At 47.4% G+C, this 26,768-nt stretch overlaps 1 long non-coding RNA gene across 1 annotated transcript in view; it reads left to right on the top strand.

The window, feature by feature from the left end:
• Positions 1 to 26,768, top strand: part of LOC138515652 (uncharacterized) — a 216,313-nt gene that overhangs the window by 42,825 nt on the left and 146,720 nt on the right. Inside the window, exon 2 of the long non-coding RNA XR_011282137.1 lies at positions 5,020 to 5,130. This is a non-coding gene — a long non-coding RNA (uncharacterized lncRNA). The remainder of the gene's footprint in view (positions 1 to 5,019; positions 5,131 to 26,768) is intronic.

Genomic DNA, 26,768 nt, shown 5'->3' with positions numbered 1-26,768 from the left:
AAAAGAAAGAGAAGAGGTTACATGAAATTAATACCAAGTGAGGAACAATCAGATGGTATCAAAAATTCTGATTGGTCTTTGCCAGGTTGTTACCTGGCCGACAAAGACTCACCTGCTCTGGGTCCGAGCTCTGAGTCCTGCAGAGTGCAGTCCCTTTCTCCGGCAGGCCACCATGGAAAGGGATAAGGGACTACAAGTAGACCGTTCTCGCTGTTCCATGGTGGCCATTTTGTTTGTTTATTTTTTCCCCTATTTTTGTAATGGGCGTCATAGAAAGGGAGAAGAGACTATGTGTAGTCCCTTATCCCTGATGGCCATTTTTTTTCTTTTTTTGTTCTCGAGTTGTGAACGGACGATTCGCTTAGGCTTCTAACTATCGCCCCGGGGGCATTACCCTACCAGTAATGCCCTCTCAGGTTCTATTGCTTAATTAAGATGTTATAGGTTATTCATTTAAGAAGTTACAGGAGCTTTTGGTGGTATTACAAAGTCAGAAAGAATTTGTAGAGAGAGTGGCAATGATTACTCTTGTGTGACAGTTAAGCTGTCAAAGTTATATTGTCCTCCAATAGAGACTGAATGTCAACATAATTTAACATTAAGAGTCAAAGGAATTAACGACAAAGAAAACATGCGGCACAGGATTTTAAAAGGGGATGACAATAGACATATTTTTGATGCCCTGGTTTTGGACACTAATTTACATAAGGTATAACATAGATCAGGCTGGTTGCCAACTAGAATTATATTTTGGGAATCATTTTAAGTGTATGATATAAGGTATAATGATATTTTAGTAATGTGTGAAAGTTCATTATTTAACCAAATCTACAAATAAAAAAAGGTTCACACCATCATAAGTGATGACACTATTTAAAGAACGCTGCTGTGGCGACTACAAGTGAAATGTAGCGGTCCTTTCCCTTTCCTCTCGCACTACTTTCCTATGCTAAAAAGGTAAAGTGCACATCCATTGGTGGTCGGTTTTTGGCTTTAATATTCCCGCCTCCAATGTGCGTGTCTTATCAGTAAAAATAATTTCGACCAAGTGGTCGAAACACAACTAAAAACTATAGGTGTCCCTTTTGTAGTTGTTAAGTGGGTCACTTAAATGCACTCTTTACATTGATCTATTTATTCAAGCCCTATTATCACACGTATAGTGGGTCTTGGAGTCAGGGTCAGAGACGTAGGCAGGGTAGGGCCTGAGGGGCAGGGCCCACCGGGCCCACCCAAAATCTGTGAATGCCCACTCAGCAGCTCTGTGTTGGCATTTAGAGATATTTTTGTCAATGCAGTGGGCCCAACTACATTAGCTTCAGGCCCCATTTGCTAGACAATTCTGGCTACACTTCTGGTCAGGGTCATCAGCCCAAGACTGCTTGATGAAAGTCAACCGGTTTCAGCTGTGCTAATTAATTGCAGCTTTCTTCAGGACAGGTATAATCTTGCTGTATTCTGCGCAAGATCTGTAATTTCTTTACAGAGCTCCTTTTCAAGGATGTCTTGATGAAATCTTCGGGTTTCCAGACGGGGATGTTGAATCACTTTCCAGGCCCTCTGGTGACCTATGTCTCATTATCAATACATCTGTCATTGATCAGATGTGGACTTTGTATCCTGGTATGAGGTGTCTTCCAGGATCTCACTCAGGTAAGTATCTTACTGTGAGGCTGAATTCTTATAAATCTTTTCTCATTACAGGATTGTCTTCTTCACTGCGTGTCTGGTGACCCTTCGATTTCGCTCACGTCGCATTCGTTTCCGCAAGCAAGGATCGATGACAGATGTATTGATAATGAAACATAGGTCACCACAGGGCCTGGAAAGTGATGTGACATGTGACAGCTACATATGTAGAACGTCGACACAGGGCAAATAAGCTATTGCAAAGGGACTTAGACTTAGGAATAACTCCCCGGAAATTAAAAACATCTATCAATTATGTGCTATGGATATTTGGGTATAGACAGGAGGTGATAGCCCTTTGACTCTATTTGTATCTATTCAACTATTTAAAGTACTTCAAATACTAAACTGAAAACCATCAAACAAAAAAAGTTAAAAGAAACCACACACTGTTCTGTCAAGCCTTGGACATTTGGGTTTCTTTCCATTTCATTGACAGCAGATGGAAACAATGGAAACTAAGGGATACTCTGAATGTTTTAGTAAGGTACACTAAATACCAAAAAATACAAAAAGATGGAATAACAGCACAGCTTAAAGTCTAGCTACCACTATAAATATCAATATTAATTCTGCTCCAATGATGTCCCAAAAGCAACACCGCTGAGCCAAAACCTGAAAACCCTCTATCCAGCCTCCAAATGAAAGTAGAGATCTATGGATCTGAAGCATTGCATCTCACAAGTCAGTGATGTTTTATTTTAAACATTATCATTTAAAACATTTTGACACATGACAGCCTGTGGACAGTGTCATTTGTGCAACCAAATTCTGTGTGCTGGTTTGGTTTGTACGTTCTTGCCCTTCTTCAAAAACCTTTATAGGATCTGGAGCAATCCATTGACTTGGTCTGTTTTCGGACATACCTATAATCATATGTATACAGTGGTAGAAGTGTACCAAAAAAAAAGTAGTGTAACTGGGGTCTCAGAAGGGGAGATGGTAAGCAGAAGCATAGTGCAACATGTGACAAGGTGTTGCGGCCGGGGCATTGCAATAGTTTAGCGTAGAGTAACTAAGGCTCCCAATACAACTTTATACTTGCACAGGGACATGAATGAACACATCTATATATATATATTTGGAAATGTTTGTTTGTCTGTTCCGAGTTGACTCCAGCCCCGTAACAGTTGGTGGGTTTAAATTCTAGCCCACGGTCGGCATACCAGTCTGGGGTGCACTGGCCATAATGAAATTTGACCAACCCTGCCCATTCACCCTGCACAGAGCGGGGTCCTGCCCTGTGGTATCAGTATGGGCGATTTTGGTAGATTGCTGATTTTGCGATTGTTGGCTATAGCCCCACAACAGTTGGTGGGCTGAAGTTTTGGCCTGTGGTCAGAATATCAGTCTGGGGTGTATTGACGACAGTGAAATCTGACCAGCCCCACCCATTCGCCCTGTATAGCCCCTATGCTATCAGAATGAGCGATTTTGGGAGATTGTTGATTTTGTGGCTTATTCTAAAACAAGACGTTAGGACACAAGGTCGCCATACTAGTCTGGGGTGTACTGGTGATAGTGAAATTATACTCACCCATTCGCCCCTTGCCCAGAGGTGGAGCAGGTCCAGCCCAGTGCTATCAGTATAGGCAATTCTGGGAGATTGCTAATTTAGCGATTTTTCAAAAATAGGAAGTTAGGACACAATATAACAAAGAGACGGCTATAGCAGACTCCACGTGCATGTCAGCTACAGACCCGGGCAACTCCGGGTGGGTACTGCTAGTCCTCTATTTAGAATGGTGAATGCGGTCGTAAAAAGAGATGTAATATAGGAAAAGTCAATAAACTATGAAAAAAATACCAATTGAGTGATAAGAGATGTAGTATTGTCTCTTTCAATGTATTAGTTCATCATGCTCTGCTGATGAGGTCCAGTGTAAATCCACGAAGAGAGGGTTGCATCACAAACTTTGGAAAAGACGGCTTGATGCTGCAACAGCTGCAGGATCTTGAGACACTCATAGCAAGGAGAGACTGAAATAACCTTTAATTGCAGCTATTAAGCATGTCTAGGTAGAACAAAGAAACCTACTGCACTATTGACTAATTGTCAGAGAAGCAGTCCCGGAGCCTCTTCATGCAATCCCTCCTCCGGTATGACCCAGCCCAAGCAGTGCATGAACAGTAACCGGTCAAAAGTTGAAGGGTGTGTTAGATTTTGCGCAACCAAGCTAGACATTGCAGAAATGTGGGTGGTGCAAAAACACTGTATCGTAGCATTTGTGCACATATTAGGGTAGGCACAATGTCACCACACCACAGCATATGATCTTGAAATTGAAGATTCCTAGATCCCTGAGGCTCAAACTGTGTCTCAAGGAAGTGCAGGCCCAAATGCCATAGAAAGTGGATCAGTCACTGAGAATAAGAGGTTATGCAAAATCAGTACCTGGCAGGGGTCAATGAACTTGTAAAACGCAAGCTCATTGGCCCTCGTCCGGGCCTTACCTGGCCTAGAAGGCTCCCAGCCCTTTGTGGCATCTGGAGTTCTTCTAAAGACTGGCCGCCATGAAAAAGGGGCCTTCTCCAGTTCCATGGCGGCCATCTTTTTTGTTTACTTTTTTTTCCAATTTACTTCATGGAAGGGGAGAAGGGACTACATGTAATCCCTTCTCCCTTTCCATGGCAGCCATTTTCTTTTTTTACTAGGGCTGCCACAGAAAGAGAAAACAGACGACGTTTTCCTGTCCGTTGTGGCCTTTTAAAAAACTTTTTTTACTTTTTTGATCAGCTGCGAAATGCAATGCATCTCGCAGATGGAAAAAAACCCACCATTAGTACCCCGGTCCAACAGGCCGGGGTACTAATGGCAATAATCCCCTTGACTGCAGGCCATTACTGCATACAGTAATGCCCCCGGTGCCTTCGTTCGGCCTGTAACTACGGGCCCCAGAGGCATTACCGTATGCAGTAATGGCTCACAACCTCTGGCCTTATTGCCTAAATAGTCTCAGAGCGAATTTGTGCAGTGTCTTCCTTGTATCTGTTTGCAGGTCGTCTTAATGAAGTCTGGAAATCATAAGACGTAAGAATTTTTTATTGTGATGAAGGAAATAAAAGTGACTAAATGTTTATTATATGGTGTTGCTGAATGAATCTGTTGAATTGTATTAATTTTGCTTGTATTAATATAATGTATAAAGGTTTACTTTTTAACCATAAATACATTTATTTTTAAAGTATAGACATATCTGAGAAAATGCCCTTTGACCATTGCCCGGAGTGTGGCGTGCATTGACAGACACTCTGCGGCCAACCTTTTGTTGGACTAAATTCTTGAGTCTTCCTTAGCGTCTCAAGTAAAGTGGAACTTTTCTTTTATAGGAGAATTGAAAGAGAAGAGTTAATAGAGTTCTCATTGACTTTTGGGAATCTGTAGACTTCCCCAGCCAATCATGAAGGAAAGAGGTCTATCCAATGAGGAATCTATAAGGGGTGAGTATGTGTGTTTTGACGTAGTTCTACTCTTGTTTGCCATTTGCCTCCAAGAGGTGGAATAGCTTTCTTTGCTGTTTCTGATAGTTTGACCTGCACAAGAACCTGGGCCATGAAGAGGTGCATGGTAATATTGTGTTTACCTGGGGACGAAAACACAGTCTGAAGGTAATAATAGGAAATACTCTGAAAGGAATTAAGCCTACAAACTGGGCCTCATTATGACTCTGGCGGAACCTGTGCCGGTATATACCGGCACGGCTGCCGCCGGAGTCATTTTATTCTGGCACCCGGCAATGGGGACTTACCGGGGCATTACAGCCCGGCGGTCCCAGTAATTCCCCGTTGCCGGGTGCCAGAAAATATTACCCCACATTCTCGTTTGAGTCCCATTGGACTCAATGGGAATGGGGAGGACGGATGCACCAGCACCATTCATGAATTGGACCGGGGCATCCGTCGAGGTCTGCGAGCGGGTGCCGTTCCACCTGGTGGGCTGAAAGGCACCCGCTCGCAGAACTCGTAGTTTGCTGGTACAGAAAGCTTATCGGTACCGTTGTTTACGGACTGGCAAACTTGTAATGAGGCCCACTGAGTTTGTGAATATTTTTCTCACGTATTGCCTATTGACTTAAATCGATCACTGCTAATATTGCATGTTTGATTACAGACTGCTCCTAGGCTTTGCCCCAAATTTCTCAGGTCCAGGTACTTTTATACCATGTTAGCATCCACCTACTCAAGCGATGTCCCTAGCGATCTTATGCAGCATATCTGTGGGTTTAACTAACAGGTCGGCCCGGTCCACTTTAGGTGGTCTGTTACCCGCAGCCGCACCCTTCCATCCCATTTTGCTGTGTAGAGATTGGAAGATGATGAATACTGATTCGAAATCAACGTGAACCACCTGGAGGGGGAGCAAGAACTCCATGAGCGTGGAGTCCACAGGGTCACATTTCTGCCAAGGAAAGTAGTTTTGAGGCTTGTAAGATGACCGTCCACAAACAGGGGTCAACCCTGATGTTTTTGATGACGATTTAGGAAGGTGAACCACCAACAATGGGGGACATGACTGTGACTGGAACAGAGGATCAAATGTTTTTTGTCAGGGAAGAGTTTGAGCCTTCTGACATGACTTATGTGATAAAAGACATGGGTTTCCTTTTTAATGTGTTCTTTGAGGGAGTGGTCCAGATCTGTGTAGAAGCTTAGAGGCTTGATAGCCGGGGAGAGAGTGTGGATGGAATCATCTAGATGCATATTCAAAAGTCAGTCTCCTATTAGAGATTGGGTTTGCGTCCTTTGAAACCAATCACTGATGGGCTCAATGTAATATACACTGCAGACATCTGGGTGCAGATGACATCCAAGCAGGAATGGAGTATTCAACTCGCTGGCTGTCAACTCTTTGGCTTAGATCTGTTAGTGGTAGAAGAGTACCGAAAAAAGTAGTGGAACTGTGGTCTTGGCCGGGGAGCGTGTAGGTGGAAGCATAGTACAACATGTGACAACGTGTTGCAGCTGGGGCATTGCAATAGTGTAACTGACTAGTAACTAAGGCTCCCATTACAACTTTACACTTGCACAGGGACATGCATGGGGAAATCCTCTATATAGAATGGTGCATATGGTCGTAAAAAGTAGAGGAATGATAAACAGAAAAAAGAAAAGTAGTGGAACGCCGCTCCCGACTGTTCCCACTCACTTCAATCACTGAGATCTGTGTGTAATCAGCATACTGATGTGGGACAATTCCTGACCTGGATAGCAGTCCCCTGGCAGGTTTCATGTAAAGGATAGGATGGAGACGTGCAAGATGCCACATTGAACCGGATGTGGGGGTTGTCTGGTTATGTCCCTTTCGACATACTGTTGCGTGTTTTCGGAGGAGGAATCAAGACAGGTGAGTAGCTTGTTAGATATACCCATGTGGAAGAATAGCATGGGCTCGTATGGAAAACAGAGCATTTTGATTAATCACAGTACAGGATGTGAGAGGAGGACCAGCTGACAGCGTCACCATGGTCCTTAATCTCATAGCACAGCCGACTAACCAGATGGGAGATGCTGCTTCGAGTCTGTAAGCCCAATTGGGAGGATTGGGGGAGGCTGCTGTAACCAATAGGATTTTGCAGATGGTTTGACACAATCTTTTTCAGGATTTTCCCAACGAACGGGAGATGAGTAATTGGACGATACTCGATGATGGCTTTGGAGGATCGCCGGGAATTTTCAGGTTCTAGAGCAAAGAGAGGAGCTGAGGGATGGAAGTGGCTCGGATGTCCTCATAGGCTGCATCCTTGCAGGAGCTGGTGCAGTAGCAAAGTGGAGAGAGTTGATATTTGGGGACCGGCATGCTTATCACAAGGTCGTGTTGGCAAGAGGATGTAGGTCTGTTTTTGTTTTTTACATTTTTTATACTTGTGGTTTTTGATAATGTGCCATATGAGGTTATCTTTATCCATCAAGAATCATGTGTGTGCTTGTTTCATTGAGGTGTGGCATGGTGGGCAAGGAGCATGGCTGGTGCATGGTTTAGCTACTTGAAGTTGGACTTTGCATTGTTTAATGGCTACATTTGCTAATTTAGTGGCATCGTCGATTTTTGTTTCGCAGATTGACATTTTTTATACTGGTGGGATGTATTTACACAACAGATCTTCTTACATTTCCATACATGGCATTCGTTGAAATAAGCATACTGGTTTTACCAAGAGGAAGCCTGTTTTGATCTGACACTATTGATTTGAGTGGGGTGGATTCTATGAGAGTGAAGTGCAGTGCTTAGCTTATTGAGTAAGCAGTCTGCTATGTTGCTGTGATCTAACAGTTTTTTCTATTAGTTAGTGAACCAGAATTTCTTTCAATGATCTGGCGGTCATGTTGGGTGGTTTAGGCTCCTGCTTGTGGAGTGTTTAAGGAAGTGTGATGTAGAATCTGCTTGCATAGTGATTGGAAGAGTCAACGGGAGTAGGTGGGAGGCAGGATGACGAGCGTGTGCTGATATGGTCAGGTCTATTGTGATGCTCATTGAGTGAGTGAGAGGATTTAACTCCAGTGAGGAGGAGATGGGAGGGGGGTGGAGGCATAAGTGTGAACGTGTTTGTTTGGATGTGGTTTTGCTGGGCTTCTGGTTGTGTTTCTGAGTAGGATGTTTGTGTACTTTTGGTAATGGGTTGGAAGAATATGACATGCGTGGTGGCCCAGAATGATGTGATATGGTATGATATTTTATTTGTATCACACTCGTACACAAGTGGTTCAGAGCGCAACAAGGCAAAGGAGGGGAGCAGGGGAGAACACAACGATCTTACTTGGCCCAGTGACATTCAGAAAACGTAAGTGCATGGTAAAGGGAAAGGGTAAAAGTGCATTGGAGGGGGAGAGTGGAAAGTGCGGAGCAGCGAACAACAGATAAATAATAATAAATAAAAATAAATAGATATTAGAGGCAATAAACACTGGTAGTGCAGCCAGCAAGTGGCAAGTGCTGTGTTTATGGCAGCAGACTGATAAGTGCAGAAAAGAAGAAAAATGGGTGGGGGGGGACTGTATGGGTACATATACAAGTCTCCAGTGCAAGGGGTGGCCTGGAGGCAGTGCAGGAGCGTGCAGGGTGAGCAGGTACCTGGGCCCAGAGGACAGAGGCTGGCAATGTAATCAGTGCCAAGAGAGAGTAGATCAGCAGGGCGGAGGGGGGGGGAGAATGCAGAAGCAAAGAGGAGGGTCTTGAGGTGCTTCCGGAACCGGAGATGGTTCTCCTCAAGTTTTACAGTTCAGGGAGGCTATTGCAGAGGGAGGCACCAGCCAAAGACACAGATCTACCCCCAGCTCATTTCTTTGAAAAACGACTGACCCTGAGGGAGTTAGATGTAGAGGAGCGAAGAGCTCGAGAGGGGAGGTATTTGCGGAGGGATATCTGAAGGTATTCTGGACCCAGACCCCAGAAAGTCTTGTGGACAATGCAGAGGGCTTGGAATGTAATCATTGCATCCACTGGGAGCCAATGGAGACATTTCAGAGTTGGAGAGATACAATGCCAGGGATTGAGGCCAAGGACAAGTCATGCAGTCCTGTTCTGGATTAGTTGCAGAGGGCATAGAGTGGAGGCAGGTAGATTTAGAAAGAGACTGTTACTGTGGGCTTGGGAGACAGTGAGCTTCTGGGGGAAGGAGAGGAAAGGCAGGGTACCTCTGAGGAGGTGCAGTAGGATGTTTGACTTTTTAGAGACGTCAGAGATGTGGACGGAGAAGGAAAGTGTGGAGACAAAGATGACCTGAGGTTCTTAGCCTCGCAGGTGGGGTTAGGAGGAGGGCTAAGGGAGGCTGGCCTGTGAGTGAGGGGAAAGGATGGTGAAGGTGTGCCGATCAGGAGGATCTCCATCTTGCTGACATTCAGACAAAGATCATTGGCGGCACACCAATCTTGAATGGCAGTTAGGCAATCAGATATGAGAGAGGGAGAGGAGGTGGCAGAGGACAGTCTGAAAATGAGTTGTGTCGTTAACGTAGTACTGGAAACTGTTTTATTTTTCAATTATTTTCAATTTTTTTAATATCAGCACACCAAACATTACAACTTAGAGGACATGTACATTCAAGTGTACTGCGATATAGTCATACATCAAACATTGCGGTCCCCTGCTCCCCTTTAACTCAAGCCCCTATTCCCATGCCGCCCACCAAAGTATCTCGTTTTGAACTCACGTCTCCTGCGCAGTGACCTCATTGGGACCCACCTTGGGGGTGCCTGCTAGTGTGGTCACCAGTTGCCTCCATTCTATCAAGGTTCAACTTCTTCCTCCCCACCCCTACTGATTGCTTCAAATCAAACTGTCGATTCTGCGTCCGCCCATTTTAGGAGGTCCGCCCACCACACCTCTATACTGGGGCGCCGGGTGGCCTTCCAGCACAATGCGATTCTCCACTTGGCCAGAATGTAGGCCAAGTCCATCAGTTTGCTAATGTGCTAACGTGCTTCAGGTTACGCGGCCTGGTGAACACCCCCAGTAAACATGCCCATACTGATTCTACCTCCAATGCAATCCCTTTATCCGCCAGGCGTAGCCTGATCTCTGTCCAGAATCTGTCCACCTCCGGGCAAGCCCAGAACATGTGTATCAGCCCTGCTTCCGCCTCCCTGCACCGTGGGCACTTTGGCGCCGCTCGGTTCCCAAACTTGGAAATCCTACCGGGGGTCATATATGCCCTATGGGTGACATACAGCTGGATCTGCTGAAGTCTTCCGTTGCGAGACACCTTCTTGTGGTACCTCTGAACTCTGTCCCGTTGTCCATCTAACAGGGGTTCTCCCACCTCCTCCTCCCAATCCCGTCTCAATTGCAACACCTCCTTACCCACCTTGGACATCAGTAATTCATATATGTGGGACACTTCATGCCCACCCTCCGAGATATCATACATTGTCTCGATGACCTTGTCAGGTTGGTCTGATAGGACTTCCACAGACCATCTGTCCAACACCCGTTTAATGACTCTAGTGTGGGTAATGTGTTGGCCTACATGCACCCCGGTGTCTTCCATCAGCCTACTGAAGTCTAGTGCCTCGCCCTCTTGCCATACATCCCTGAGGGTCACAAGTCCCGTTGATTCCTAATATTTACGGATCGCTATTATCAATTGTGGGTCCTCCCTGCATACCGGTGCCAGCGGCACCTGCGGGGAGCATGGGGTTGGGATTCCCACCAGCTGCCACGTTTTGTTCCAGATTTCCCAGCCCAGTGTTAGGAGCCTTGCCCTTCCCTGCACCTTAGTTTCTGGCAGCCACACCACCTCCCTCAGGTAATAAGGGGCAGGGTCCTTATACAAAAGCCTAGTCTCAGCAGACTCTTCCTCGGACAGCCACCTGGTCACATACTGCAGCTGTCCTGCCAGATAGTATAGCTCAAAGTTCGGTAGATTTATGCCCCCTTTGTCACCCGGGTTTTGTAACTTCCAGAAAGCCACCCTGTTTCTGGTATTGTGCCAGATGAAGCCTCTACATAGGCTGTGGAGCTTCCCAAAAAAACGTCTAGGGAGCATTTGTGGAATATTCACAAAGAAGTGCAACAGTCTCGGCAGGACCACCATCTTGAGCAGCGCCGCCCTTCCCATCATGGCCAAACGGAGCCTAGACCAAAACCCCATGTTGTTCTTAATGCCTGCCACTGCCTGCTCCATGTTGTATTTGTGTTCGTCCTCAACCGAGTGGTATATATCGATGCCCAGGTACCAAAAAGTCCTGGTCTGCCAGGGTATTAGCAAGACCGGCAAGTGTTCCCCTGGGACCCCTCTGTATCTCCCCAACGGGAACATGCTCGATTTCCTGGGGTTCACCGCTATGCCCGAAAGGGTGGCATAATGTTCCATCACCTCCAGGACAAATTGCAAGTTTTCCTCTGGGAAGCGCAGGTATAACAGGATGTCGTCTGCATACAGCGAAGTGAGGTGCTTCCCTCCCTTTGTGGGGATGCCAATCTCCCCATACTGTTGTCTGAGACAGATTGCCAGCGGTTCCAGAGCGAGGATGTACAACATGGGCGACCAGGGGCAGCCCTGTCTCGTGCCCCTGCTAAGCTGCCATTTGTCTGAGATCATGGCGCCGGTTTTAACCCTGGCGATTGGGGAGCTGTAAATAATTCTTAGCCACCTCAGGTACCCTGGCCCCATGCCATATTTCCTCAGCGCTGCCAGCAGCCATGACCACCTCACCGAGTCGAACGTCTTTATGGCGTCCAACAAGACTATCACCATTTCTCCCGGGTCCTTTTCTGTTTGCTCAATTATGTGGCAGGGTTTCCTGTGATTGTCCGTTATATTCCTGCCTCGCACGTACCTTGTTTGATCGTAATGGACCAGTTTCCCTATGACGCGTTTAAGCCTGTTTGCTAACACGGCAGTAAGGATCTTGCTATCTTGGTTGAGCATGGACAAGGGTCGGTAGGATCCGCAGTCCGAGCTTGGTTTGCCTGGTTTCAAGAGTGTGATTATTACCGCCTCCCTGAGGGACTCTGGCAGCCTCCCTTGTTCATACGCCTCGTTTAACATCGCGAGCAGCGGGGGAAGCACCTCCTGCTTGTATGTCTTGTAAAATTCAGTCAGGAACCCATCTGACCCCGGAGGTCTACACGTGGGTAGGTGCTGTACCACCATCTCAAGTTCTTCAAGGGTAATTGGGGCGTCTAGATCCTCCCGCTCCTGGTCACTAAGCTGGGGCAGTCTTATGTCTTCCAGGGTTTCCAGAGTCTGCCCCGTCTCCTCCCCGTGTCCTCATATAAGCACCTGTAGAATCGAAGAAATCCCTCATTGACTCCTTCTTGGGTATCTTCATCCTTTGTCTCCCTGATCACTGAGCGCAGCGTTTCATTCTTATATAGCCATGCCAGCAGCCCCCCAGGTTTATCTCCCCCTGCATGTTGCCTCTCGATGTACTTTTTATAGTTTAACTTGCAGAGCCTGTCCCAGAGCCCGCTGCTAATCTGCCACCCTCGCCGTATCTTCCTGTGAGGTACCCCACGACTGTATTATTTCTTCGAGCTCCCGCTCTGTCTCCTGTAGCTCCCGTTCTATACCCCCTTGGAGTCCTCTAGACCTGGATATGGCCACGCCCCCGTACTATCACTTTGAACGCCTCCCATATGGTACCTTCCGACTGCACACTGCCAGTGTTGATGTCAAAGAATTCGGTAATGGCCTCCCTTAGGTCTTCTCAGAATCCTTGGGTCCTGCAAAGCCTCAGCTCTGAGTTTCCACGTCTGGGATTCTCGCCCTAGGTTGCCGATGTATCCACTCCACCACCAAGGGGGAGTGGTCCGAAAGCACTCTGGCCTTATACTCCGAACCCGTCATCTCCCCGGCTATTCCCGAGGACACGAACATGTAGTCCAGTCTAGTATATAAGTTGTGGGGGGCCGAATAGTGCGAGTACTGCCTGTTCCCCGGGTGCAGCAGCCTCCATATGTCATCCAGATCAAAATCCTGCAGGAGGGCCATTAGTGCCTTTGCCGCAGGGGTGGGTCTCTCAAGTTTCTTATCAGACCTGCCCATCCTGGGCTCTATTGTACAGTTGAAGTCGCCTCCCCAGATGGTAGCGCTGGCCATTAGGGGGCTAATCTGATCATATAGGGCCCTGTAATAGGCCGCTGTATCTTGATTGGGAGCATATGTGCTCATGATGCTGATCTCCCTATTCTCCAACATCCCTCGCACCACTAACATTCTCCCATCTGGGTCTGGCATGGACAGAAGTAGCTGGAATGGTACATGAGGTGCTACCCACGTGACCACCCCCCTTGCATATGCTGAGTATGTAGCTCCTGTGGTGGGTCCCCGCCACTTCCTCTTGACTAGAACTAATTTGTCCCTAATAAGGTGGGTCTCCTGTAATAATGCTATATCGACTTTCAGCCTTCTCAGGTACATCATTACTTTATTCCTTTTCAGGTAGCTGTTGAGACCTCTTACATTCCAAGTTACAATCCGGAGACTATCCATAGCCGTGCAAAGTATGTACCGCCCCACCCCCCCCCGGGTCACCGTCCCAGTCCCGGCCAGCATGAAATTGGGCTCGTTCCCCTACCTCCCCCCACTTGGGCTCTTCAACTAGCCCGCCCCCTCCCACACTCAACTATTCCACACAGCACACTTCCCCTTCCCTCCCGCCCCTCAACCACACCCAAACTAATGCCCAGCTCTATCCCACCTCGAATTGCTGAGGTCGGGAAAACGGCAGAGTATCACCAATATTTGGTGACCTAACTAATGTCCTAACTGTTGGGGTTAAGAGTGCTTCCTACTTGTCTCCTGTTAGTTACTTTGGTACATTGTGCATCCTCCATATTACAATAAAATGTGACGCCCCAATAGAGTCAACACATCTCTACACTGTATTATAATCAAGTCCCAGAGTCGCAATATGTGCAGCACCTCGGTCCCGTAAACGGGCCTCACTTGTCCGCATCATCCTTCTTCCGGCCGTCCACACCCTCTGGGCAATTTTGGCCATCCAACCATTCCATCACATTCTCCGGACTCTCAAAAAACAAAGTTTTGGCTTTGTGGATCACTTTCAGCTTAGCTGGGTACATCAACAAGTATCGTATCCCTACCGTTCGCAATCTCCTCTTCACTGTCCTATAGTTCAGCCTCCGTCTCTGCACTTGAAGTGTATGGTCAGGATATGCTGAGATGGTCGTGGAAGCCCTTTGTCTAGTGCCCCCCTTCCTGAAATATTCCAGTATCTTCTCCCTGTCCCGATAGTTGAAAATCTTGGCGATGATCGGCCTCGGGGGGAAACAGGGGGAGTTTCCTCGTGAGCGCTCTGTGTGCTCGCTCCACAGCGAAGCCTTGTGTGAAGATCCCAGCTCCTATCTCCTGCAACAACATGTTTTCGACGTAGTCTGTCGGGTTGGGGCCTTCTTCCCCCTCGGGGAGGCCCACTATGCGCACGTTGTTCCTTCGAGAGCGCCCTTCGGCCTCCTCTGCTCTGTTCTCCAGGTTGATCACCTGCTGCTTCAGGATGTGGATATCTGAAGCGTGAGCGGTCCGGGCAGTCATGTTTATGGTCACTTCTTTCTGCAGCTCATCTGAGCGTTACTGCCATTTTCCGCACGTCCAATCTAAGCAAGTTGACCTCCTCTTGTACTGCACAGATTTTGAGCTGCAGCGCTGCCTTAAGTTCGGCAGTGGCTGCCTCCAGCTGGCTTTCCCATGTTGCCTTAAGGTCTGCAAAAGCTTCCAGGATCTGCCGGTCGATGCGTGTTGGGGTGATGTCTTCCACCGCCAGCACAATTTCCCTAGTAACCGCTCTAATACTTGATGAATTTTGAGCAGAGTACTGTCATTCGATGCAGCTATCGTTCCCACCGACTCTGGTCTGTCTCTGGTAGCGAATGTTCAGGATTAAGGTGTCCATGCACTCAAGGATCATTTCGGATTGGCAGGAGACGGTCAGAAGCGCGTATAACGCCATGGCCACCTAGCCACGCCCCCGTTGCATAGCACTGGAAATTTGCACAGAAAATGGCAATGCAGCGGGCGAGAGTTGCCAGGTATTGGTTGAAAAGCCAGGGCGAGATGTTAGACCCTTGGGGAACACCAGAGGTAGAGAGGAAGATAGATGATAGGAAGGACCCAAGTTTGACCTGAGAGGTTCGGTCAGAGAGGAAAGAGGTCAGCCAGACCCTGATCAGTGATACCCAGATTATCACAGAGACAGTTGGGCAGGATGGTATGGTTGACTGTGCCGAAGGCAGAAGAGAGATTGAGTTGATGAGGGCATAGGGAGTGTTAGAGTCAAGGTTGGAGAGCAGATCTTCACGGATGTTCAGGAAAGCAGTTTCTGTGCTTCTGACCGCTCAGAAGCCAGACTGTTGGTCATGGAGACAGCCCACAGAATCGGAATGAAGATTAAGCTGAGAGGTGGCCAGCTTTTCCAGGTGTTTGCCCAAAAAGGGAGCAATGGAAATTTGATGATAGTTAGCTGGACAGGAAGAATCAGCTGTGGGTTTCTTGAGAAGAGGATGCACACGGAATGCTTCAGAGGGGAGGGGAAGGTTCCTGAGGCAAAGGAGTGGTTGCAAAAATCGGCAAGGGCCGGAGCGAGGGTGTCGATGTGGTCCTTGATTGTTTTAGAGGAACAGGGATGAAGCTGTTTTGATGAGGCTTTCATAGATTGGACTTGTCTAGTGACCTCATCAGGGGAGAAAAGAGGTAAGGAAGAGAAGGAAGGTTTGGGGTGGTTAAAGGGGGGTTAGCAAGCGCAGACTGAGGGGGAATAGGAAGGGGAGGGGAGGAGAGGGTGGACAAGATGTCCTGGGTGTTTGAGATAAAGTGAGAGGCAAGACCATTGCAGAAAGCCTGGGAGGTAAGAGGTGGGGTAGAGACTGCAGCAGGGTTGGCAAGCTCCTTGCAGATTTTAAAGAGTTCGGCCGAGTTGTTAGATGCTGCAGAGACACAGATTTGAATGTGGGCTCTCTTCTTGGTGCGGACAGAGAGTGGGTATTGTCTTTGGAGCAGGCAGGCCAGTTTGTCACAGGATGAACAAGAAGCCCTCCATTTCCTCTCAGCTGCCCTATACCTACGTTTAAGTGTAGCTAGGTCAGAGTCATACCAGGAATTGCACTTGGCTTTGGACTTCAAGCAGATCCTCATGACAGGGGCAAGAGCATCAAGAGTATCAGAAATAGAAGAGTAGCCACTGGCTCCCCTTTTGGTGCACATATTACTCGGGTGCTCCGAGCTCTTCACTGGCTACCAGTGGCTCAACGGATTAAGTTCAAGGCTGTTTGCATTGTTCATCACGCCCTCCACGACCAGGGCACTGAGTACCTCCAAGCTAAGTTGAGTAGATATCGTCCTACTCTCCGCTCAGCCTCTGCAGGCTGTGTAGTGATACCAAGATATAAATGGGCTCGTGCTGGTGGGTGAGCTTTCTCCACTGCTGCGGCATATCTGTTGAATGAACTCCCGCTAGCCATAAAGAATACTTTGAACCTTTATCCTTTAGAAAGGCAGTTAAAACCTACCTCTTCTGATACTTAGCGTTGTCTGAAGCCGTCTGTGTTATTTATCCTAGTGCCAAGATACCCTTGGGTGACCGTGCGCTTTACAAAAACGTTTAACATAATATAAAAAACAGAGAAGGGACAGGGTTGTGTCTGGGTGTGAGTCAGCCAGAGGAGGAGGAGGGTAGAGAAGGTGGCAGCGATAGCCTCAACTGACACATGCTTCATAAGGTCGGATGTCCGAGAAGGTAGGTGGAAGTGTTGGGGTGGGTTTCGCTTGGGGGGAAGAGAGTGGGAGAGGAGAGAAGGCATTGGTCACTCCAGGAGAGAGGAGTGGCCAGAGCGATAGAGAGGAGGAGGCCAGAGGAGATCAAGACATCAAGTGTGTGTCCTGCAGAGTGTGTCGGGCCAGAGGGGTGGATAGAGAGGGAGAGGGAATTGCAGAGGTTGCGGAAGAGCACAGATGAGGGACAGGGAGAATCGAGGTTGATGTTGAGGTCCCCAAGGAGGAGGAGTTGAGTGGTTGAGTGGTTGAGGCAAGGAGGGAGGATCAGAGGTCAGCCCACTCAGAGAGAAAAGAGGTGATTTGCCCAGGGGGCCCGTAGAGAGTAGCAACAGTAAGAGAGTGGCTAGGAGAGATAGAGAGCCTGCAGACAAGGCATTCGAAAGAGGAGTAAATCTGAGTGGGAATGATAGTGGCAGGGATCCACTCAGGAAAGATCAGGGCTAGGCCTCCTCCAGGCTGAGTGGTTCTGGGTGCGGAGAGGATCTTGTAGCCATCAGGGAGGAGAGTGTCAAAGCTTGTCACAGAACTGGCCATGTAGCATGTCTCCGTAACACCAAGGACATCAAGGTCTAGTTCTTCAAGGAGGTGGCAGATGTCAGAGGAATGTTGAACAGCATAGCAAGAGTTTAGAGTAGCAAGATGAAGAAGGTTGCTGGCCTTAAAGACCTCCCGGAGAGGGCTACAAATCAGAGATACGCCCTGCGGAGTTGTGGAGGTAGCGTGAAGAGGGGCAGAGGAGGAGCAAATAGTGAGCAAGGTAGCCAAGGAATAAGAGGAGGGGAAAGCCGGAGATGAAAGGAAGTTGATGAGGCGAGGGAACCGCCTATCGAACAGGAGGAGATTGGCATGAGGACCTTGGACCATGACAGTGCCATTTAGGTAGACATTAAGGATGACTCTGGAGGAGTCGAAAGAAGCCATGAGGATTTCCCAGCGAGTACCACCATTAATGGGAGAGGAGGAGACAGGACAGAGCACAGAGATCATATGGGGGGGTCCATAGATCCAGTGAAGGAACAACAAAGAGGATGTCGGTGAGGGTCTGTCTCGAAGAGGTGCTGGTATAGGTATCAGCGATAGGGAGACCAGGGTTGGAGGGCAAGATATCCTTTTTAAACTTCTTCTTTCCACACCCAGTGAGAAGTGAACAATAGTTGATAAAGAAGCAGTTGGAATAGATGGGAGAAACAGAAAGCGCTGTGATTGGAAAGAGAGGAGGCAAGGGAGGAGTAAGCAAGTAAAGCGGTATAGAACAGTCACTGGGCTAGCAGGTTACAATCAATGGCCAAAGTTAAATGCAAAATACACCCAAGTTTGACTTTCAAGTTAAATGAGGGCACAGTGGTTAAGGAATTTAAAGTGGGAGTCAGATGGTAAAGGTGAGTACAGAAACAGCTTAAAATAAGTACATAACAGGGAGATCTGAGAGTACCCGCCGAGAAAGGAAGTACAGGGAAATCAAGAAGGACGTAACTAACACATGCAAAATATGGTAGGAGAGTCATGGTAGTCCAATAGTCCAGTGGTGGCAGCCTCACAGAGGCTTGGGCTGTGGCAGAAGTCTCATCTAGCGGCCTGTAAGTGGACAGGGAAGCTGACATGGGCCTTAGAAGTGGGCCTTAGAACAACAGGCCAAGTGGCCAATCACTGAACAGATGGGGGTGGAAAGGCCCAGAGAGGAAGCCCCTGTTACTAAAATAATGCAGCTGTCATTTTGAAAAATGTAGGGCAAAACGGCAAACAAAGGCGGATTGCACTAACAGGGATTAAAAGTCAGCAAAGTGCAATGATCCAAGCAAAGCAATAAGTCACCAAATGTTCCACACATTCAACAAAGCGACTGTCATTTTCTTTAACATTCTTTTCTCAATTGACCAATTCAGGTTGGAAAGCAAGTGATTGCTTTGTGCAGACATCAATTTGCATTTTCACCAAAGTACCTTCAGTCGGTGAGGCTCCGGCAAAGTGAAGTAAGCAGCCAGGCTCCGGTGGAAAGGAGCAGCTGCAGATGAAGACGCTTCACAGGGAGCAGATGGGTGGCAGTGAGGGATAATGCAATGTGCCTTAGAAGAAAAGGGGGGCCGGCAAAGCCTGCCGGTCCCCGGTTGGCCTATATGGCTGGCCAAGAGTATGTTGTGTCTTGTAATTCCCTGCACTCTGCCCTGTATGCATGCAATGCTAGGAGTGACTGACATGGAATGCTGTGTGTGAGAATGTTATGTGCTGAATTGTTTTGTCAATGTCAGTTGAGAAGATTGGTTGACTGAGAGAGGATGCCGGTGGATGTCTGTTCATATAACTTACCTGATGTGACCTAGATGTATTCCCATACCTTATACCTGGAACGGAACTGGAACTCAGTAAAAATGTTTCCTGTTCCTACTACATCAGTGCCATGCTTGATCTCTGTGTAGAGAATTTTGTATGCAATTTGAATGTTGTGCTGTTTAATTATTTTTGCTTCATGGTTTGGACATTTTTTAACAAGAGTAAGGACATTCACGTGTGAATAAGACTAGGTGTACAGCATGGATTTGCCTTAGACGCGTGGTTCGGAGCTGAAAGCCTGAAGATTTTTGAGAGTTTGGATGTAGTACCCTTCATTCAGTGGTTGATGGACTATACCTTACTAGTAGAGAGAAGGGGAAGGCATTCCAAGGTGCAGATTTGTCTGACTAGGTGAGGACGGTTACAGGGTTTGTTTGGGTACATTGTTGGAAGGATTTGTTTTGGAAGTTGAGGGATGTACATGGGTTGTGATTGCGTGTGTATGTATGTCGCTTGCTGCGTGGATGTTGTCTTGTGGTGTTTAAGGGGGACGATATGTTGTGTTCTGTCTTTCCATGCCCTAAATGCATGGAATGATAGGAGTAAGTGTCATGGAATGCTGTGTGTGAGAATGTTATGTTCTGAATTGTTTTGTCAATGTCAGTTGAGAAGATTGGTTGACTGAGAGAGGATGCCGGTGGATGTCTGCTCATGTAACTTACCTGATGTGACCTAGATGTATTCCTATACCCTATGCCTGGATCCGGAACTCAGTACAGATGTTTCCTTTTCCTACATCAGTGTTAGTGTCATCCTTGGCCAGGACCCCAACTTAACAGGGAGCTCATTGGACTCGTCCTTTGCTGTTTTGGGACTCTATTCGACACCCTGGAGTTCCTGCTTCTGAAGCAAGGGTGTCCCATATCATGCTTACCATGGGATCGGCATTAGGAGGTTGGTGGCCTGTCTAGACATCGCTGGATGTAAGATATGGAACTGGAGAGCATGGTGGATGTTCTGGAACCCACTCTAGGTGACAGAGAGGCTTGACTTCAACTGCAGTCTGTCTGCCGATGTCTGCCGATGATGTCCTTGCTTGGCTGCATTTCTTTTTTACTCCTCTCTGAGCCCATTTGTGGTTCGGGTCATATGACTCCTGTCAAGCAACACCCCTTAAAACCAAACGAACCCTGAAGCCTTCTATTGTAGTGGCTTTTCTGAAACCCACACATCATCTCCAACCCATAACCTCCAACATGTTCTGCCTCTTCTTTTGACAGTGCTCCATAGTTTTGGCTGTATCGAGCATATAGAGACATTTACTAACCTGAATATTCCTTGAGCCGGCAAAAGATCTGATGCTCAACCCGCTTCCTTTGCTCTCAGGGTGACCAAAAACCAAATAAAATAAATACATTATTTCGCCTTTCTAGTGAAAGCTTCTGACCAGGTGGATGTTTAATCATTGCCAATAAACAAGCCCACTTTGTGTATATTTCACAAGACACATAGCTCTCTTTTACTTCCTAATGAAAATAAAGCAATCCCTAGACTCAATAGAAGAGTTTGAGGTTTAGCGTGTATTAGTAATTGTGGTGGCCATTAGGTCCCATTGGGAATCCAGTTTGGTTCCAGTGGCCTCTGTCAATTACCAGGACTCTGTGATTTAAAGGTATATTTACATGGATCTTCCACCCGTGGCTCTCCAGATGTTTTGGACTATGACTCTCATTATACCACACCATTGACTATGCTGGCTAGAGCTGATGGGAGTTGAACTCTAAAATATCTGGACATAAAAAGGTTGGAGGCCTTTGGGGTAGACTGGATATCCTGGCAACCTGGCAAACTGTTTTTTATTAGGTGTAGACACTTTGCATTTTGTGCAAACTGGCTCTCCCCCCTCTCCCTCGCACTTCTTGCTACTGCACTTGCACGGTCCGAATGTCACAAGGCCTAGTAGGACTGTTATTGTTATCTGTCTCCCTTGTTCTCGCCCTACCCCCGCTCTTTTTCTCTTGTGGCGCCTCTAAAACACCATTTGTTGTATAAGCGCCTTACAAATATCCAATCAAATAAAAACTACAAATACAAAAGGTAATTGAGGATCCGATTAAAGAAATGATTTGGCACAAATGCAAATGACCAAAATATCTCCTGCAAGAGTAACAATAAAGATAGGTATGCACGTAGAGCAATACGACTGGCCAAAGTCCCTTCTGCTGTAGTTTGACTCTGTCTTACCACCTGCCTCTTTGTGGAAAAGTGATGTGTTAGACTTGGTTCGGACATACATTGAAGTAAGATGCACCGGCGGAGGGAGAGAGTCGCTGTGGGCATTGCCACAAAGATTCTACCTGAGAGTTTTTTTAATGCCAAGGCTCATGGCCACATGGCCAAATGTGGGATGTGAGGTTTTGCATCCAGAGTGGCCAGGTTGTAGAATTGGTATTGAGATTGTATTTGTGGGACCATAGTAACACATTTTCAGAAGTGGAAAATAAGCAAGGAGTGTGGGGAAAAAAGCTACTTGCAAATCCTCTGCTAATTAAAAGTAAACTGGGGAGCAAAGAATGTCTCCTCTTTATTGAACTCTTTTCCACTATCATCAGAATTTACTTTAAATTTGACTCAGAACTGCTTCTCATGCACCAGCTAAATTGAATGGGGAAAGCACATAGGTCATTGAAACCCATCAGTAATTTATTGTGGTGGCTGAAGAGTGGTCTTCGAACAAGACCGGTCAGTCCCTCAGTGGATGAAGTGTGCACCTCTCAAGAGAAGCCTGTGTTGGAACATGCCAACAGAGGGGCAGGGAAGGAGGTTGCGACGAGCCAGCACCTCGAGCACAGAGGAGAAGGTATTGGTCACAGCGTTCTATGAGGAACCAACATTCTTCGAAGGGTGCCACCGTCTATTCAGGAATATCTATTCCATTTCGAAAACTGACATGCCTCTTAAAAAGAATGATGCCATTTTAGTGAGCGCGTGCTGCCACAACCTCACATCCAATACTTTGGTGTTCTACCATGGACCCATCTATATTAGAGTGGTTGTTAACCAGCAGCTAACCTACACTACAGCATTCATGTGGCATGATTTATGTTACGTGCTCTCGGTAGTTAGCCTGCACCATACTAGCTAGTACACATTTGGAGGGTAGTCTGTGGATTATCCAAACACTAACTATGCAGCATAAGAGGAGATAACCTTTTAGTGACTGATTATATCAGCTAGCCAACTAGATCTCTGCACATGCAGGATGTACTTGCTCTTCCTCAAGTTTTAACTATGGCTACCCAAGTGAACCCAGCACGTGGGGCCTAAACGAATAGGGCAACATCGTCTATCGCTAATCCAGCTGTGAACATCTTCAAAGCCCAGGGGGCAGAATCCTTCAAATAGGGGTATAACATCGCCCATTATCCCCCACTGATTCACCTTCTAATCCTATCCTAGAATGACTCCTAGAGACAATTGAGTGTCTACAAACTTTCATCCAACCACTAATGACAGACTCCTGGCAATGAAAGATGGGGCGGCTTTGAATCAACGCAGAACAAAAGGGATGATGTTAATCCCAAAACTACATCTGTTTTGGGATTAACATCATACCTTTTGTTCCGGTACCGTTATTAGTGCCTTCCCCATTCCCATTGAGCCCTATGGGGGCTCAAATGGGACTGGGGAATGGCCCTGGTGAATGGGGAATTACCGGTCCCGCCAACCTTGGAATGGACCGGTAATTGCTCCATTCACCAGGGTGGAGTCGGAACGAGTTTGGAGGCAGCCATGGCGCTAATAGCGCCATGGCTACCTCCAAGCTCGTAATGAGGCCCCTTGTCTCGTTGATGGGAGTAAGACCCCCTCCTTCCTCTGTTCCACCTCCTCAGCTTTATGGGGACTCGCACATACCCACAATTTTCAGATCTCATGGATTTGATATAAGGATGTAGTCTGCAGCCAAGTACTGTGTAAATGTATACATTCCTGTCCATTATTTTCTGGGAATGTTAGGGGAATCACTTGTCATGATGCCTACCTCCAAGGAGCCAGGTCCGACCCAGCAACCCCAGAGGCAGGCATCATTCCCCCCAGGGAAGTGTCAGCGGGCCCAAGCTGGGGCCCTTTGGACACAGTCGTGGCGCCTTAGGTGCCAGGCTCATGTTGGACCCCTGTCCTGGCGCCTTAGGCGCCAGGCTTATAAAGCTAGGCATGTGTTCAAGTGTTTTAATGTGCACTTACCTGATGCAGACCATGCTGCTACATCCAGGCCCTCTTGAGGCCTGAATGGAACTATTTTACCTGTGGGACTACTTTCCACCTGGGTGTGGTCGGGGAAGGATACATACCTGATCGGTGGAAGGATACATGCCTGGAACTTCTTCCAAAGCTATTTAAACCACGCCCGATCAGCAACTCACGCTTCGCGTTGTTCTGCTCCTCGCAGCTGGACGCTCACCGTGTCAGCTCCTGCATCTGGACTTCAGCCACGCCTGTCAGCATCCTGGGTCGCCTGCAAAGGGAGCTAAGAGAGAATTGGAGAGAAAGAAGACCTTACCTGCTAAAGCTGCATCACGGGGACATCACACCGACGATCCTGAAAGGGAAGACATCATTTTAAAAGCATTTCGCTTTGATCGCTGCAGCGCTGCATTTCACTCACCTTTCCTGGGCGCCTCCACCTTCAGCAGCGATCATCCGGATCCGCACCCACTTCCCAGAGCCTAGAGAGAAAAGACAAGAAAACAAGGTGAGAGAAGGAAGGGGAATAGGAAAAGCTCAGTTTCCTTCTAAGACTTACCTGTTGGGTCATTCCCATTTCATTTCGGGTCCTGCCGCTTCCTGGCATTCCGGACCCCGGCCCCAATGGGGAAAAAAGACAAAGACTTTGAATGAGCAAATGCAAAGACATTACCTGAATGCTCATCCAGAACTTACACTTCGGGTCGGCGCCATATCTCCGGCATTCCGAACCCCGGCCCCTAAGGGGAAAAAGACTTAAGCATTAGCGCTTGCTGCAATAAGACAATGAACATTGTTATTAAGCTTGAACTTTTGAACTTGCAACAGAACTCTTACAGCGCCTCACCTGAATAGTCAAGCTTATTTTGAACTCCCATCAAACCTCAATCCAGTGAAGTAACTGGGTTTCAACGCGCCCCTGCATCAGAAGCAGGATGGAGAACTCACCCTTCCAGACCCTAAGGTGAGACTTCACGGGGAATCGTGGAAGGGTATCGAGGAGGGTTGGAAGGGAGTGGGAGGCTGGAGCATTATTCCGTCAGTAGGTAAAACTCCCTTTTCACGCACAGGGGAATGTTCCTGCGAGCCAGAAAAGCCAGAGTAGAGGGGCCCTTCCTGTCCATCATCAGAGTCTTGCGCTTCACCATTGAAGAAGCATCAGCACTCGAAGCCAGACCTGCGCCTCCGTGGGAATCAGGTGAGCGTGACAGAACGCGAAGACTACCCACAATTTCCCACCCGGGCGCTATGGAGACTTCCGAGACAGATCAGCTGGCCCAGCTTTTGGGGGAATTACAGGCAGAAGTGCACTCAGCCCGCCAGGAGACTAACGCTCTCAAAAGAGAACTGATCCTATCCAAGGAAAGAACTGATGACCTGGCGAAAAGGTTATTGCAGGCCCAGGCAGGGCACACTCCTTTACCTAATTCCGGAGGTACTTCCACATCAATGGGTTTGAATAACCCGGTACAAATCAATCTACCTGGACACATGCCTTTGGCCCCGCCTGAACGTTTTGCGGGGATCCCAAGAAATATGCCGTCTTTATGAACCAATGTCGTTTACACTTTCTATGCAGACCCGGGGCCTTCCCTAACGACCAGACCAAGGTAGCCTTTATACTATCTTACCTCAGTGGCAGTGCTGCCGATTGGTCTATTCCATTGGTAAATCAGGATGATCCCATTCTACAGGATTTTCAGGGCTTCCAGGCCAGCATGGAAAGATTGTTTGCTCAACACTCTCAAGGACAGGCCCTTGATAACGAACTGCTATCCTTACGACAAGGTAATCAGGATCTCCTGTCCTACGTTGCCACCTTTAATAGACTGGTTGTGGAAACTGGATGGCCAGAAAACAAAAGGATCACATTGTTTCATCGAGGCCTGCGTGGAGAGCTTAAGGATGTTCTAGCTCAGATAGTAGATCCACCCCAGGTCTGCGCAGACTACATAGACTTGGTGGTTCAACTTGATCACAGACTACAAAATAGAAAAGCAGATCGGTTCAAATACGAAACCCGAGTACCGATCAAAACCCACGCTAACTCCAAGAGTACCGACGTATCCGAACCTATGCAAATCGGCGGTGTTAAAGGACCATTAACGCAGAAGGAACGAGAGAGAAGGCGGCAAATGCAACTTTGTCTGTATTGCGGGACTTCCGGTCACTTTCTTCAAAATTGTCCGGTTAAACCACCTAAGAAGGTGGTTGGAGCCACTGATAACGATTTATTGACACCTGATTCGGGAAACGACCTAGCCCGACAAGCGTAGGGGTCCGCTTGCCGAGCTTGAAAACAAACTCTTTGACCTTGCATTTTGTCATGCCAATGGTGCTCGTGGACCCAAAACAACCTCAGCAGTTGCATGCTATAAAAGCATACATCGACAGTGGAGCTATTGGAAACTACATAGACCGTGAATTGGCTTCCAGGATTAAGCTCCCTCTCCGCCCGAAAGTAACCCAAGATGTCATTACTACAGTAGATGGAACCGAAATAGCCTCAGGGACTGTAACGCATTCCACTGTTGAAATGACACTGGTGGGTCAGGATGGACATCGGGAAGCAATCGTGTTTGATGTGATCAAGGCCCCACAATTTCAAGTAATTCTTGGAATTCCTTGGTTAGAAACACATAATCCCAGAATCGACTGGCGAGCAAAGAAGATAAGTTTTCCTGATTGTGAACCAACTTGTTATCCAAGAAATCCAGTTATGGGTCTAGCCTCAGCAACTTCCACCCCTGTACAGCTACCGTCAGAATACCAAGAATTCCAAGACGTTTTTCAGAAGGAACAGGCTAACACGTTACCTCCCCATCGGTCTTATGATTGCCAAATCGATCTGGTACCCAATGCTCAACTACCTTGTAGTAGGATTTATGCTCTTACGGAACCTGAGAACCTGCATTTGCTTCAGTATTTAGATCAGTACCTAGCCAATGGTTTTATTCGCCCGTCCAAGTCTCCTGTCTCCTCAGCTCTGTTCTTCGTGCCGAAAAGGCGACCTTAGAACTTGTATAGACTATCGCGCCCTAAATCAAATAACGATTAAGAATCGTTATCCTCTGCCCCTGATCCCTGAGCTTATCGACCAGGTGAAAGACGCTTGTGTGTACACCAAGTTAGATCTCCGAGGAGCTTATCACCTGGTGCGTATAAAAGAAGGCGACGAATGGAAGACTGCATTCCGCACCAAATTTGGGCTCTTCGAATATCAGGTGATGCCCTTCGGTTTGTGCAATGCACCTGCCGCCTTTCAGTACTTTATGAATGATGTTCTTCGGGAACTTATCGATGTCTGTGTCATTGTTTATATTGACGACATCCTGG

The sequence above is a fragment of the Ambystoma mexicanum genome, chromosome 6q (genome assembly GCF_040938575.1).
Source record: "Ambystoma mexicanum isolate Mex_15411 chromosome 6q, UKY_AmexF1_1, whole genome shotgun sequence".
Lineage (NCBI taxonomy): Eukaryota > Metazoa > Chordata > Amphibia > Caudata > Ambystomatidae > Ambystoma > Ambystoma mexicanum.
This window is presented reverse-complemented; position numbering and strand designations above follow the sequence as displayed.